The sequence below is a fragment of the Cucurbita moschata genome, unplaced genomic scaffold, assembly GCF_002738365.1.
Source record: "Cucurbita moschata cultivar Rifu unplaced genomic scaffold, Cmos_1.0 Cmo_Scf00102, whole genome shotgun sequence".
NCBI lineage: Eukaryota > Viridiplantae > Streptophyta > Magnoliopsida > Cucurbitales > Cucurbitaceae > Cucurbita > Cucurbita moschata.
In genome coordinates this window covers 246,685-259,680 of record NW_019268618.1, presented here as the reverse complement: position 1 = coordinate 259,680, position 12,996 = coordinate 246,685, and the positions used below count along the sequence as shown (strand labels likewise).

General features: G+C 32.3%; 2 non-coding genes across 2 annotated transcripts; one reads left to right on the top strand and one right to left on the bottom strand.

Annotated features, from left to right (window-relative positions):
• The first annotated feature begins 1,371 nt into the window (after positions 1 to 1,371).
• Positions 1,372 to 1,444, top strand: TRNAF-GAA. The gene has a single exon. It is a non-coding gene; the product is annotated as a tRNA-Phe (tRNA).
• Positions 1,445 to 8,508: 7,064 nt separating this feature from the next.
• On the bottom strand, positions 8,509 to 8,581 carry TRNAA-AGC. Its single transcript has one exon. It is a non-coding gene; the product is annotated as a tRNA-Ala (tRNA).
• Between the last annotated feature and the right edge of the window lie 4,415 nt (positions 8,582 to 12,996).

The following is a 12,996-nucleotide window of genomic DNA, read 5'->3' as shown; positions in this document are numbered from 1 at the left end:
TTGCGCCTTAGGTCTGCATGGCTTTTCTCTCGGCTTTGTGCGGTTTGTATCCTAGCTTTAATCTTCTAGACTGTGGCGTTGGTAATTTGCACCAGCTCTGACCCAATAATTGTCGTTTGCCCCCCTCCTTCCCAAAAGATAGGGGATCGAAATCTTCGTCCATAGAGAACCTCGTATGTGGCCATTTGTATGGTGGCTTGGCAAGTATTATTATAAGCGAATTTCATAAGGGGTAGGTACTTTATCCCAACTTCCTGCATAATCCATCTCATATACCCTCAACATGTCTTCCAATATTTGCTTGAGCATTTCTGTTTGACCATCTGTTTATGGGTGGAATGTCGTACTATAACTGCGTACCCAATGCCTTTTGTTGAATTTTCCAGAAGCGAGATTTAAATCTGGCATCTCGGTCTAATACTATTGTCTTTTGTTGAATTTCCAGAAGTGTACCCAATACCTTTACTGATGAATATTCATTTTTAATGTTAGCAAGAGTAGCTCAGTTGGGAGATTGTTAGACTGAAGATTTGAAGGTCACACGTGTTTTATCCACGTTCAACGCACCTAATACAAGTTTATTATCTGACTACAATCTAAAAACATAACTTGCTTATTCAATCTAAAATTAGTGATTATTTCTTTTTTATACATAATGAATTAGTGGAAATATCTTTAATTATGAATTTTCATTTTTAATATTAGCGGGGATAGCTCTGTTGGGAGAGCGTCAGGCTGAAGATTTAAAGGTCACGTGTTTGATCTCCACATTCACCGCACCTAATTCTAGTTGCATAACCCGACTATTCAATCTAAAATTAGTCATTATTCCTTTCTGAAATCTCAATGAATTATCCGAAATACCTAACGTGTTCTAGTTCACCGCACCTTATACAAGTTGGATAACTTGAATATCTTATTAAAAATTAGTGATTATTTCTATTTAAAATTTCAATGAATTAGCGAAAATACCTTTACTGATGAATTTTCATTTTTAATGTTAGTGTGGATAGCTCAGTTGAGAGAGCGTTAGATTGAAGATCTGAAGGTCTCGTGCTCGATCCATGTTAACCACACATGGTTCACGTTGCACAATTTAACTATTCAATCTAAAATTAATGATCATTTCTTTCTAAAATTTCAATTAATTATCGGAAATATCTTTACTTAAAAACATTCATTTTTAATGTTAGCGAGGATACCTCGGTTTGGAGAGCGTCAGATTTAAGGTTTGAAGGTCACTTGTTCAATCTCCACGTTCACCGCACCTGTTTCTATTTGCATAACCTGACTATTCAATAAAAAATTAGTCATTATTTCTTTTGAATCAGCGAAAATATCTTTACTGATGAATTTTCATTTTTGATGATTGTGGGGATAGCTCAGTTGGGAGAGCGTCAGACTGAAGATCTGAAGGTCACGTGTTCAATCTACGTTCACCGCACTTGGTTCATTACTTATGAATTTTTATTTTTAATGTTAGCAGGGATACTGATTATTATTTCTTTTTAAAATATAATGAATTAGTGGAAATAGCTTTACTTGTGAATTTTTATTTAGGGATAGCTCAGTTGGGAGAGTGTTAAACTAAAGATTTGAAGGTCACGTGTTTAATCTCCACGTTCACCGCACTTGTTTCCATTTGCATACGCTGACTATTCAATAAAAAAAAATTAGTATGAATTAGCGTAAATACCTCATTGGTTGCATAAGTTCATTAAGTTGCATAACTTTATTCAATTTAAAATGAGTGATTATTCCTTTTTAAAATATAATGAATTAGCAGAAATACCTTTACTTATGATTTGTTTTTCTTTAAATATTAGCGAAGATAACTCAGTTTTGAGAGTTTCAAACTGAAAATCTAAAGGTCACGTGTTCAATCCAAGTTCACCGCACCTGATTCACGTCGGGGATAGCTTAGTTGGGAGAGCGTCACTATAGATCTCAAGGTCACGTGATCCACGTTCACCGCACCTTTTTAAAATATCAATGAATTAGCTAAATACCTTACTAATGAGTTTTCATTTTTAAAGTTAGGTGGATAGCTTAGTTGGGAGAGCGTCACTATAGATCCAAGGTCACATGAGTTTTCATTTTTAAAGTTAGGTGGATAGCTTAGTTGGGAGAGCGTCACTATAGATCTCAAGGTCACATGTTTGATAAAGTTAGGTCGATAGCTTAGTTGGGAGAGCGTCACTATAGATCTCAAGGTCACATGTTTGATCCACGTTCACCGCACCTGATTCAAATTGACTAAGTTGCATAACCTGACTATTCAATCTAAAATTAGTGATTATTTCTTTTTACAATTACTTGACTATTTAATCTAAAATTAGTGATTATTTCTTTTTACAATTACTTGACTATTTAATCTAAATTGAGTGATTATTTCTTTTTAAAATTTCAACGAATTAGAGTAAATAATTTTACTGATGAATTTTCATTTTAATGTTAGCGTGGATAGTTTAATTGGGAGTGGGAGTGGATTCCTAATTCTTTATTTGACTATAAATGCTCCATAAGACATTTAGTAAAATGACTCATTTTATTGCATGGAACAATAAAATTGAATTGATGTTCCCGTAGAATTGTCAATACATTCTACTTTCAATGTTGCTAAATTGAGTCCTTTTGATGTAGGTGATGATTTTTCTGATCCGAGGACGAATCCTGAAGAGGGAGATGATGATAAAAATCACTGTGTACATTCTACTTTCAATGTTGCTGAGTTGAGTTCTTGTAACAACCGAAGAAAATAAAATAAAATAATAATAATAATAATAAACATAAGACATTTAGTAAAATGACTCATTTTATTGCATGGAACAATAAAATTGATGTTCCCGTAGAATTGTCAATACATTCTACTTTCAATGTTGCTAAATTGAGTCCTTTTGATGTAGGTGATGATTTTTCTGATTCGAGGACGAATCCTGAAGAGGGAGATGATGATAAGAATCACGATGTACATTCTACTTTCAATGTTGCTGAGTTGAGTTCCTATAACAACCGAAGAAAATAAAATAAAATAATAACAATAATAATAATAATAATAAATAAATAAATAAATAAAACATTTGCTAACGGATCCCTACTCCTTCCTTCAATCTCTCACCACTCATTCCCTAAAAATAAATCTGGCAATAAATGAGGAATTCTTTTCTGTAAAGATTTACCTAAAATTTCTTCGTTACTACCAAAACAAATAGAAAAAAACAAAAAACAAAAAGTTTAAACAGATTTAGTTTGGGCTGAGGAGATACGTCATTTGAAGAGGTCAGTAGTGACATGTTAAATCTTCCTCTTATTTTATTAAGTAATATTAATTTGGTTACAATTATTTTGTTTTGAATTAGAGATTAAAGGAAAATAATTTTGGATGAGTTTTAGGAAATCACAACAATTATATTTTAGATCTCATGAATTGTTTAGATTTCTGAATTGTTACAATGATTTTGGTTGTCAATAATTTTATAGACAAAGGAAATAAGAAAAAAAAACTAAATAGAGATGAAAATCCAAAATGGAAAAGAGAAAAAAAAAATGAAAGTAAAAATAAAAAGGGAAGATTTGGAAGATTTGGAAGTAAGGATAGATTAACAAAATTGGCCAATAATATCTCCAAAATAATTACCGTAGAAGATGGAAGATGGAAGATGGAAGATGGAAGATGGAAGATTGAGAAAAGATTTTGTTGAACATAATTTTTTAAAAAATAAAACAGGAAACATTAGAGGGCAAGGAACTCCATCAAATTTTGTCTAACAAGAAATATCAGAATTTAAGAATGGCCAATGTAAATTAGAGAAATAATTTTATAGAGTTCAAACTTGAAACTGATGTCATGGGCGTTGACCTGGAGTTCAATGGACTTTCATTAAGGATATATTTGTGAGGACGACTTAAGCTAACCAGGTAAGTGACCTTACTATCGGCATGGTTATATTTGATGTTGACACGTTCCCTGTGGTTCTGCACGTGTCATATATATATATTGATATGTGTGAATTGTCTATGGATCGATATACTTCCTATATGTTATGTTATGTTATTACAGGTGGTTTGTATGATAATAATTATGATATGATGTACTCAAGGATATGTTTGAGATAGGATACGAGAAGAATGCACAAAACGAAATGTAACGATAGAAGTAAGATACGTTCATGAAACGTTAAGGTTAGGTTAAATACCGGAGTGCTATTGATAGGAGAGATTGATGAAAGAATACGGTTAGGTTATGGGTAGAAAGGGATAGGTTTGTGATAGATTGATAGAACGATAGCGTTATGGTAAGTTAAAGAACGATATGACTATGAAGTGTTTACGTTATGACTTGTTTATGATATGGTACATTGTATGCTAGATTATTGTGCTTAAGTAAGAAAGGGCTAGGGATTTATTTGATAACTTCTCGTGGATCGTAGCCTAAGATATTCGCTACCAAAGTTCATCCAAAATCTAATTTATCGCTGGAGATAAAACAAAGGATTTCTTATTGGGTAGCCGATTCTAGGGGTTTCAAGGCCCTATTTCTTCATTGAACCCCTTCCATATCCTATCTTCAGGCTTAAGGAATTAGTTTGGAGGAACGTCTTTGAGTGTAGGACCTTAATTTCCAAAAATCGTTCTCGGTATGCAACTCACTCGAAACGCCAGATTTTCGATCTCGCTGGTAGCTTGTTCTACGACGTCTCAGCTCTCGATTCCTTCATCAAGTTTACTCAACTTCTTCCTCTGAAGCTAGAGGAATCCTTAATTTGAAGGAAAAGAGATCGTAGATAGGAATTTTGACTCTTATCCCCAATTTAATTTCGAAACCTATTTCCTTCAATTTGGCACGCTCTCGAGGTTATTTTTCTTTGTGGTCTTCTATGGAAGCATTCCTTGGAGGTCTAGAAACTGATTGGAATCATTCTTGCTCGACGAGTCATCATGTATCCTCAGATTGAATTTTCAAGTTTTTCTTGAAATTCTTCAATGGCAGATTGAATTGGGGGAATGGTTTCTTGGCACTTTCATCACTCTATTCCTTCATAGAACTTGTGGGTAATCTTGTTCAGAAACTGTAGGAATAAGTTTGAAGAGAAATGGTGGAGGATTGCTCTCGAATTTGGAAGAAATCTGAGAGTAGGAGACCCACAATCTAAACGCTTATTGCCTTTAATTGGTGGATCGACCTTTCTCGATTCTTATTTCGTATTGTTGCTCCTACTTTCGACCTTATAGGAGGAGCTTAAACCGACATTGAGAGCTCCAGAATCTTCGTTATTTAGAGATCGAACTTTCTGGATAATTTTTTGGAGATATCACTCCAATCATAGCCTTACCGACCTCGATTTTGAATACTAGTCGTTGGATGTGATGACCCGTGCATGTTCGTTCTAGATCATATCAAATTTTGGAGGAGATCCGACGGTTGAGATTTCAGTTCGAAATATTTTGCTCGGATGGTCACTATAGATGCTTTGATTCAAATTAGAGTGGCATTTTTGTAATTATCCATTCTTCCAGGGGTATTTTGGTAATTTGCCACTTTTTAAATATTTTATTATTATTTTTCACAAAAAAATCCATAATTTTTCTACACATTTCTCTTCGCTTTTTTATCATTTTCCCCTATTTTGAATCTTGAGATTCCTTCTAGATAAGGAATTACAAAACCAGAAAGATTCTTGATAATTGATAAAATGACTTTTTTGCCTTTTTGATTTACTTTTTTTCTTTCAAATCCTTTTCGAAGGGTCTTTAACTCCTTGAAATCACTTGTTAGGGTACACGAGTGACTTGACTAAGTACTTTGTTCTTGCTTAATCCTTTAATTTTTTTCCTTTCTATCCTTTGGGTCTTTCACGAGTGGCTTATTCTTATGGGAGATAATTTCCTTCATTTTCGGGTGTTACATATACATACTCGTTACAAACACAAAATAAGAAGCAGACTCAAAAGAAGACTTAAAATACATAACACCACATCAAAATTAATTTATTCGGACTAAAATTAAAACTAAAAAATCAATTTATTTTAAACTAAAAAATTAATTTATTTTAAAACTAAAAAGTATTTAAGGATTTTATTTCTTAGACCCATCTTTCTAAATTATGGATTTTATTTCTCTTTGGTCAAAACAATCTTTCAAGCACAAAATTGAAGTTAGTTAGTCAATTATAATATTTGACAGGCTAGTTTTTAAACTACAAATGTGTGTAAAGAAAGCATGAGAATAACTTAGTGTCACTAATCTGACACGTGTTGAGTATGTACTGAACACTTGTTAATACAATGGATACATTACAAATTTATAATCCATCGTATCAGACACTTGACTTTGAATATATTTTGAGAGTGAAACGTACATTAAGCTTTTTTGAAGTATACAAATATATAAACTTATTTATATGAATTTATCTCTAATATAAAATTGATAATTTTTTTGAAATAATTCTTTTTAATTAACGTATCATTGTCACATCGGTGTCCAAGTTTTTTAAGAATGACATGTTACTGTTACGAACAGAAAAGGAAAACTGTAAAGATCCTAAGAATTGGGAGAAATCACTCATCCAATGGAAGAATGACTAAATCAAATCTAATTCAAATAAGTAGATCAAATCTAATCCAAATAACTCAATCAAATCTAATCCTAACTACCATATCTATTTGGTATCATATTTATGTCTCGTATCTATATCTCATTTTTATTTGTGTGACTCTGAGATATTTTGCTTTTATAAATAGATATCTTCACGAAAATAAGTTTAATTTATGTTGAGATGGAGAATAAAAATTTACACTTAAACGACGTTATACTTGGGACTTTGATTCCTCTTAGTGTGAAGCTTGCATCTTGCAATTACTTGGGTAGAGAATGTGTTTCACTTAAAATTCACTCAAGAGAAAATAATCAAATAACGACCATATTTGAGAGAGGATAACTTTTTTTTTTTAATCTTTGGGAAACAAGAAAGAATAAAAATAAAAACATGGCATGAATGACATCTTCTTGAATCTTTGTTTTGTTCTCCTAAATGTATATAAAAAAAAAATCTTATATATTTTTAGATAAAAAATTTAAGATTACCTATTTAATAAAACTCCATCCAAACTTCTACTCATAAATTTAATTATTATTTGTATAAAATTGTTAATATGTAAGAAAATACACATACAAAATGTTTATACTATTGGTAGTACACTAGTCTCGGTTGTTTGACTAAAACAATGCAACCATTGTCCAAACTAAAGACTTTGATTAGAAGCTATCTCCTAATAGAGGGAGGCTCAATTACACTTTGTTGTAAGATTTGACCCTATCAATTTGAATAGCATTCTCCAACTATAAATATTGAACTCTAAAGTATTCACGAGCAAAGTAAGTTTGTTGAAACTATCTATAAAAGTGTTCCAAAGTGAGTCATGTAGAAGATTTGCCTTAAAATCTAGTTCCAATTAAGGATGTCAATGATGAAGAAGTGCAAGCTGTTGGAAGGTTTGCCGTGGAAAATTTCAGAGGTGGTAGATATAATTTAATCTACAAGCGTGTGGAGAATGTCTTTTCAGTCCCATATAAACTTTGACCCCAAATTTTATATTATTGTGATAGAAGCTATAAATGACAACAATATTCATTGGTTAGATATTGCAATTGTGAAGAAGTTCCGTCATATTCATGGGATGCTACTGCCATCCTATAAGCTCTTATCTTTTGAGGAATTCATCAAATTCCCTCTCTACAAGTAGTATAAGCTCTTATCTTTTGAGGAATTCATCAAATTCCCTTACAATAAGTACTAGATTGCTTTCTCTCCATAAGTAGCTTACAATAAGTTCAAGATTGCTTTCTCTCCATAAGTAGCGGCCACAAGTAGTATAAGCTCTTATCTTTTGAGGAATTCATCAAATTCCCTTACAATAAGTACAAGATTGCTTTCTTTCCATAAGTAGCTTACAATAAGTACTAGATTGCTTTCTTTCCATAAGTAGCTTACCATAAGTACTAGATTGCTTTCTCTCCATAAGTAGCAGCCACAAGTAGTATAAGCTCTTATTTTTTGAGAAATTCATCAAATTCCCTTACCATAAGTACTAGATAGCCACAAGTAGTATAAGCTCTTAGCTCTTATCTTTTGAGGAATTCATCAAATTTATAAGCTCTTATCTTTTGAGAAATTCATCAAATTCCCTTACAATAAGTACTAGATTGCTTTCTCTCCATAAGTAGCAGGAATTCATCAAATTCCCTTACAATAAGTACTAGATTGCTTTCTCTCCATCTTAAATAAGTCCTCTCTTGCTTGTTAGATTGCTTTCTCTCCATAAGTAGTATAACTACTAGATTGCACTAGATTATGTACTTGTGGAACATTACTCTCTTTTATTTATAAGAATGACATAGCCATAATGATATAATAATCCTTATATAAGTATCTTTTCTTTTTCTCTCGTACCCACCTTATACATAACATGTTAAATTAATTCATACTTAAAAAAATTATTTCTCCCTTTTGGAGATGCAGGGTATTAATCCCCGTACCTCTCGCATGCTAAGCGAGCGCTCTACCATCTGAGCTACATCCCCACAATTTTTGCATCACAAAACCCTAAATTTCCCCTCATCTTTAATAGTGAAAATGAAGAAATATTTCTACCCAACATGTCATGAATAGGGAAAAATTGAAAAGAAATAATATATTTAATAATAAATAGTCTTATTTTTGGAGATGCGAGGTATCTATCCCCGTACCTCTCGCATGCAAAGCGAGCGCTCTACCATCTGAGCTACATCCCCGTGATTTTTTCATCATAAAACCCTAAATGTCCCATCATCAATAATAGTGAAAATAAAAAAAATATCAAAATATTAATAACAAATAGTTTGGTTTGGTGATGCGGGGCATCGATAATTGTGAAATTGAAAAAATATAATAACAAATTAAATACTTTCTTTTGGAGAGGCGGGTTATCAATCCCCATACAACTCGCATGCAAAGCGAGCGCTCTATCATCTAAGCTATATCTCTACAATTTTTACGTCACGAAACCCTAAACGTCTCGTCATGAATAATAGTGAAAATGAAAAAATATCGTTACTCATTATGTCATAAATAAGGAAATATTGAATAGAAATAAAATAGTAATAACGAATAGTTTCTTTTGGAGATGCGAGGTATCGATCCCCGTATCTATCGCATGCTACATTCCCATGATTGTGAGCGCTCTACCATCTAAGCTATATCTCTACAATTTTTACGTCACAAAACCCTAAACGTCTCGTCATGAATAATAGTGAAAATGAAAAAATATTGCTACTCATTATGTCATAAATAAGGAAATATTGAATAGAAATAAAATAGTAATAACGAATAGTTTCCTTTGTTGATGCATGGTATTGATCCTAGTACTTCTCACATGGGATGCAAACGCTCAACCATCTAAGCTATATCCTCAAGATTCTTATATCACAAAATCCTAAACATCTCGTCATCAACAATAGTGTAAATAAAAAATAACGCTATTCATTATGTCATAAATAAGGAAAAATTGAATAGAAATAAAATAGTAATAACGAATAGTTTCTTTTAGAGGTATGGGGTATCGATCCGATCCCCGTACCTCTCGCATGCTAAGCAAGCAATCTACCATCTAAGCTACATTCCCGTCATCAAGTGAAAATGAAAAAATATCTCCGCTAATTATGTCATAAATAAGGAAAGGTTGAATAGAAGTAAAATATTAATAACAAATCGTTTCTTTTGGAGATGCGGGATATCCCCTTACCTCTCGCATGCTAAATGAGCTCTACCATCTAAGCTACATCCCTACAATTCTTGCATCATAAAACCCTAAATTTCCCATCATAAGCTACATCCCCACAATTGTTGCATCATAAAACCCTAAATTTTCCATCATCAATAATATTGAAAATGAAGAAAATCTAGAGATGCAGGGTATCGATCCCCATACCTCTCGCATGCAAAGCGAGTGCTCTACCATCTAAGCTATATCCCCAAAATTCTTATGTCACAAAGCCCTAAACATCTCGTCATCAGTAATAGTGAAAATGAAAAACTATCTCGGCTCATTATGTCCTAAAAAAGAAAAAATTGAAAAAAAAATATATTTAGTAATCGATTCAATCGGAGATGCAAGGTATTGATCCCCGTACTTTCCACATTGGAAATGAACGCTCTGCCATTTGAACTACATCCCTACAATTCTTACATCAAAAAACCCTAAATGTTCCTTCATCAATAATTGTGACAATGAAAAAGTTTCTCTCCATATTATGTCATAAATAAGGAAATATTGAATAGAAATAAAATATTAATAATAAATAGTTTCTTTTGGAGATGCGAGGTATCGATCCTCGTACTTCTTATATGCTAAGCCGTACCTCTCGCATGCTAAGCGAAGCTACATCCCCACAATTCTTGCATCACAAAACCCTAAATTTTCCATCATCAATAATAGTGAAAATGAAGAAATATCGCTACTTAACCTGTCATGAATAAGGAAAAATTGAAAAGAAATAATTATCAAAGGAAAAATTGAAAAGAAATAATTATCAATACTATATTTAATAACATAGTTTTATTTTGGAGATGCGTGGTATCTATCCCCGTACCTCTCGCATGCAAAGCAAGCGGTCTACCATTTGAGCTACATCCCCACGATTCTTATGTTACAAAATCCTAAACATCTCGTCATCAATAATAGTGACATGAAAAACTATCCCTACTCATTATGTCGTAAATAAGAAAAAATTGAAAAGAAATAATATATTTAGTGATCGATTCATTTGGAGATGCAAGGTATCAACCCCGTACTTTCCACATCAGAAGTGAGCGCTCTACTATCTGAATTACATCCCCACGATTCTTACATCAGAAAACCCTAAACCTCCCGTCATCAATAATTGTAAAAATGAAAAAAAATATCTACGCTCATTATTTCATAAATAAGGAAAGATGGAATCTCATTATTTCATAAGTTTAGTGATCGATTCATTTGGAGATGCAAGGTATCGATCTCCGTACTTTCCACATTGGAAGCGAGCGCTCTACCATCTAAGCTACATCCTCACGATTCTTACATTAAAAAATCCTAAACCTCTCGTCATCAGAAATTGTGAAAATGAAAAATATCTCCGCTCATTATTTCATAAATAAGGAAAGATGGAATCTCATTATTTCATAAGTTTAGTGATCGATTCATTTGGAGATGCAAGGTATCGATCTCCGTACTTTCCACATTGGAAGCGAGCGCTCTACCATCTAAGCTACATCCCCACGATTCTTACATTAAAAAATCCTAAACCTCTCGTCATCAGTAATTGTGAAAATGAAAAATATCTCCGCTCATTATTTCATAAATAAGGAAAGATGTAATAGAAATAAAATATTAATAACATAGTTTATGTATGTGTCAGGATGGGATGTTAAGAAAGACTCTGAGTATTAAGAGTATGGTGGTAAGTATAAAATGTCCAATATGAAGTCCTTACCTTAGATAAGAAGAGATTTAGACATAGGGGCATTTCAAGAATTGAACTCAAAACCTCTTGCACCCCAGTGAGAATCATACCACTAAACCAAATGCCTTTTCTTGAACACCCAATATTTTTAGCTTCTACTCAAATATATTTTTCTCTTAGTAGTTGGAGGGCTATAAAATGAAAAGTTAAATTGTTATAATATACAAGGGTTATCAAATAAACCAACAACCCAACAAAAGAAACAAACTAATCAATTTTGGTTGGATTGATTCTGTTCAGTTCATCAGTTTGTTTGATTTAATTTTTCTATTTTGCCTCGTATGACAAGAAAATAAAGTTGTATTGAATGCACCTTAGTTTCATTTATGACAAACTCATATGAAACATAATTGCATTAATAGTACTCAAAGTTGGAGTCTATAAGCATTTTATGAACTTTAGTGAATTCATGCTTCATTAAAGATGAGATGAACTTTAGTTATGTAGGAAAACTTTAAATTGCTTCATGTGGAGATTCAATTACTATATGCTAGTTATAATCTTTAGGATTGACTAATTGGACAGGAATTCATGGATTTAGGGAAATTTTTGTGTAATTATCAACTACAACTTATGTTTTCAAATTTTTAGGACACAATTTAGGTAGTTGTTTTCATGAGTCGTAAACTTGTTTCTTTGCATAATATGGATTTAGTTGAACTATTATTATCGATAAGATGGAGAAAGAAATTGTCTTTGAATTGACTAATAGACCTAGGTTCATCGTTGTTGTCTTTTAACTTGTTATTTTGCAAAAAGCTTAACTAATATGAACTGTCATGTCACAATAACTTTTAAATCAAGAATATACCCTACACATCATTCAAGATGGCAATAAAATGGAGTTAAATTGAACACACTTTAGTTTCATGTTTGGCGTGTTCAAGATAAAACATAATTGTGTTATTGATATTGAGTCTGGAGTCTATAAGAATTTAATGATCTTAAGAGAAATTCCTGTTTTATTAGAGGATACCAATTTTATTTAAGGTACTAGGAGTTCAAGAATCTGGTCAAGGAACAGTAAGATTTGAAAGTTTTGAATTCTAGACAAAATTTGTACCTAATTATTTCTTTTTATGACTAATTATAAATTAAGAGAAAAATATTTTTGTAAAGATAGATTTATCTCTAAAGCTTTCATGACGAAACCATGTTTAGACTAGCAGTTTAAAGTTAGGAGATGCGGTCACAGGTGTGATTATTTTGGATGGGTTCGTAATAGAACTTACCGTTGAGATGAGGGAGCCTTCAAAGGTTGTGCACTCACAGATGGGGTTGTTATGTAGCGTTAGTCTGTCTTTGTGTTTGAGTCTTTTATGTTGTATTGTTTTCTCAATCTCATTTTAATTTTACAACGTTTTCTTATTTTATATTAATTTACTTTTATTTTTATTTGTTTTCACTCTCAATTTTAGTTTATATTTGAGTTTTGAACCCTTGAAATTTGGTTTGTGACA